This window comes from Schistocerca serialis, chromosome 8 (genome assembly GCF_023864345.2).
Source record: "Schistocerca serialis cubense isolate TAMUIC-IGC-003099 chromosome 8, iqSchSeri2.2, whole genome shotgun sequence".
Lineage (NCBI taxonomy): Eukaryota > Metazoa > Arthropoda > Insecta > Orthoptera > Acrididae > Schistocerca > Schistocerca serialis.
The window spans coordinates 349643463-349647731 of record NC_064645.1 but is presented as its reverse complement, the minus strand read 5'-3'; positions in this window follow the sequence as shown (position 1 = coordinate 349647731).

The window sequence follows — 4269 nt, the reverse complement described above, 5'->3', positions numbered from 1 at the left end:
TGGATTTTGTCCTCAATTCTTTGTCCTGTAATTGCTTCCACTCTACCTAAGTCACCCTTACGAAGCCAGTACCTAGCTCCTCTTTGGCGGATTTGTAAGTCTACAGGATACAGTCCTAAGACCACCAATAATGCCTCCGTAGGTGTTGTTCTGAAGGCACCAGTCATCCTAATGAGCACACTTCGTTGCATCCTTCTCAAGTGTCTCACAGGTCGTACCTGTCTTAGCTTATGTGCCCAAACACTAGCCCCAAAAGATACGATTGATAACAATATCGCTTCATGATATATTCTGATAGCATTAGGGGGTAATTTATAGCTGGAAGTCGCTATTGTACAAATCTTATTCATGAAACTCATAGCCTTCTCACACACTTGTTTGATATGTGCTCCAAAGTTCAAACCCTCATCTAAATACAGTCCAAGATATCTACAAATGGCTTCACGACTGACTGGAGTATCTTGCAGTTTTATAGAGGGTCCTCTTCCTGCTGATAATTTCCCTTTAAGTAACATGTATTTTGTTTTGTTAGCAGCCACTTGCAGTTTGTTACAAGCACACCAATGACTTACTAAATTAAGCATTATGTTAGCTCTTATCTCTATAGAATTTCTAGAATCTCCTGTTATAATCACAAACAAATCATCTGCATAAGCTATTACACCGGCTACATTTTCACTGTTATTCAGCAACTTTAAGAGCGGTTCTGTAAAAATGTCCCAAAATATAGGACCACAAATGGAGCCCTGAGGACATCCTTTAGTAACATGCCTAGTAATTGTATGTTCTGGCGCAATCCACTTTACTGTTCGATCTTTACAATAATCAAGCAAGCTCAAGTACAGACACTTGGGGGTTCTCAATTCACGCAATCTAGCAAACAGGGAGGGCCAAAAAAGATTGTCAAATGCACCTTGTATATCAATTGTCACGCCAATTGCATATTTCGCAAATGTATTGGAGACCATTCCTAGTGCCTGGTTGATTGCGTCATCTGTAGATTTACCTGGTCGGAAACCATACTGGCACTGGTGAAGGCCAAGAAGCTCCCTGTGGTCGCGTAAGCGTCCACATAAGAGTCGTTCCTGGACCTTCCCCATAGTGTTCAGCAGACATATTGGGCGGTAGCTCTTCGCAAGTTTCGGATCTCTATCCTCCCCCTTTTTGATAATAATTGCCTCAGCAACCTTCCACACCTTCGGTACCCTTCCTTGCAGGAGACACTCATTCAGCAAGGCTGTCAAGTACGGTACAATTAGCATTTTAAGGTTCTGTAATGTTTCTGTAGTTATTTTATCTATTCCAGGAGATTTATTTTTCTTCAAGGAATCAATGGCATTGCCCACCTCCTCCTGTGCAAACGGAATAACCACACCCTCATCTGGATAGTCTTCTTCCATTTTTAGTCTCAAAAGCGACTGGTATTCATTATCAGAATTTGGATTATCACTTGGTAGTAGAGCTTCCAATAAGTAGTGAGCTGAGTCCCGCCAACCTATTGTTGTAGTTCCATCCGGCTTCTGGAGTGTAGACATGATAAGTGGTGTCTTAATTTTTTCACTAATAATCTTATATGGCAGTCCCCATACATTAGTTTCAAATTGTCTTTTAACAAAGTTTTCCCAGTGCTTTTTTCTGGTATTTATTAGTTCTTGTTTATAGTTTGCTTTCAGTTCTCTGTAGTTTTGCAGCCTTCTTTGTCTCTCTCTATCACCCAGTGCCCTTTGATATGCTCTTCGAGCACGTCGTACACATCTTCTCAATTCTGTTAATGTGGAGCTCCAAGGGACCCTTGACTGACGAAAATAGGATCGTCTAGGTATGAAGGTATTCATGAGATTTTGAATTTGGTTCTGTATCGTTTCAGCCGCCTCATCAATATCAAAGCCATTTCCTCTTGGTACCTGTAGCTGTAACTCTTCCCTCATACCTTCCCAATCAGCTCTCTTAAAATCAAAAATGGTTCCAGAAAAATCTTCATTTCTATTCATGTCAGATGTCCTTGTAATTTGGAATGTTATCATATTGTGATCGCTTACCGTTACCCTATTCAACACCTGCCAGCCTTGTATCCTACTTAAAACACTTTCGCTAGCCAACGTCACATCTATATTCGATTTCGCGCCTGCTCTATTTTGATATGTATATGGGAAGCCGGGCCTATTCATCACTATTAAATTAAGTTCCCCAATTGCATCCTGCAATTCCACTCCTCTCTCATCAGTCTCTATGCTATTCCAAAGTATCGATTTTGCATTGGCATCTATTGTGAAGATATGGAATCTATTCCCTCCAACCTCTTTGGCTCTTTTCAATCTATCTATGTATGGTTGTATCTCATGTGCATACTGAAAATATGAATTAGTAAGTAAGAATACTCCCTCGGGTGATGTTAACTCCACCGTGATGGAATGCTCGTCATTTACCTGAGAGATTGCTGTAAGCAAAATCTCCCTTTTTAATACCACAGTAACCGTCATAGGATTTTCTCCACACATGATTGCCCTAGCACTAACTGGACTATGAACAAGCTTACCATTTTTGGTATACGGTTCTTGAATGCATAAAACATCCAAACTTCGATCCTCTGCAACCTTCCAGATCTCGGACATGACTGTGATACTACGCATTGCATTAATCTGAGCAACTCTTATCCCAGAATCCCTATTTGACATTAAGGTTGTCGAATATGGTTGTAGAACTTAACTCCAGTCTTATCATACTCATAAACGGTTCTTCCATAACATTCCACAAACTCTCTGTAAAGATCTTCTTTATTAAATTTTTCACTACGTCGAGTATATGCACGATTAAGTAACTCGCTTAGTTCTTCCATATCTGTAGGCAAGTTATTACATCGCAGAAACAATCTATCCGCAGTTCCTGGATATGGAAAACCAATGGTCTTCCCTTTTGGATGTCCTTCTCTGATAATATGTCTAAGGGCCACAACAAGAACATTCATATCTTCCAACCTAGAGAGCCTATAATTCTCTTCCAGATCTGAATATATTAGATAAGGGTCTATTTGTTTTGTATCGCTATCCTTGTCACTATCCTTATTCTTATCACTATCCTTATCACTGAACGACATCTGAGTACTTTCACTCTCTGCAGGAGTGGTCTGAGTGCTGATTGACTTCATTAGGGGCTTATCACAACTTCCATTGTCATTTCTACTTTTCCCTTTCAGCTTAGATTTAATCTTTGAGATAATTCCTCGATTTCCTGAACCTATATCACTACTACTTTTCCCATTTACTAGGGTGTGGCTAATTGGTTTCACCTGTTGAAAAGGAGGAGACACGCTGGATACGCTGGAGGTAACATCACTGTCCTGTAAGGGAAGAGAAGATTCATTTTCCTGTTGAGAAGGAGGAGACTCACTGGATACACTAAAGGTAGCAACACTGTCCTGTAAGAGAAGAGAAGATTCATTCTCCTGTTGAGAGGGAGGGGACTCCCTGGATACACCGGAGATAACAACACTGTCCTGTAGGTGAAGTGAAAATTCAGTCTCCCGTGACACCGGGGATACACATGTCTCCATACTTTCTATGTTTTTTAAATCTATTGCTTCTGTGGCTGCATTTTCATTTTCTCGTTGCTTAAAACTTCTAGTATTCCCTATTATATTTGTGTCTGAGGAACTTTGTTGTTGCATGGTACCAAAAGTTTGTCTCTTATTACGTAGCATGTTCCTCCACTCCATCGCCCTGCGCCAGTTCCGTAGCCTCGTTGAAGGAGGCTTACGTTTCTTACTCATCAAATTATTATCAGCTATTTGTTGATACTTATTTGTTAAATTTGATTCACTAAGAGGTATGAACACCTTACTGTATGGTGACAATTTACTGGCCATAATCTATACTCTGAATTGCTCTCTGTAAGTAAAGCTGATAAGTTGGACATTGTGGACCTGGTGAATTACATAATTTCCCTCTTGAGGAGCAGGGAATGCACTTTGCTGGCTTGCTAAGATTTGGACAACTTTTCTTGTGGTGGTTTTCCTCGCCACAGTGTGAACAAACCGAAGCCTTTGCAGTACACTTAGCACTTTTATGGCCAAAATTTTGACATTTAAAGCACTTAAATGCAAAGTAATCTCTTACTGATAGTGATCTAAAATCAACATACACACGTTTCCCTTCAATAAGCATTTTCCTCACACGTGCACTCACTTCAAAGACATGGTTTACTTCTGTTTTCCCTCTGGGGCCTGTTTTAAAACAGTGCCGCATTTCCTCACTTAGTTCTTGCTTGGTCATT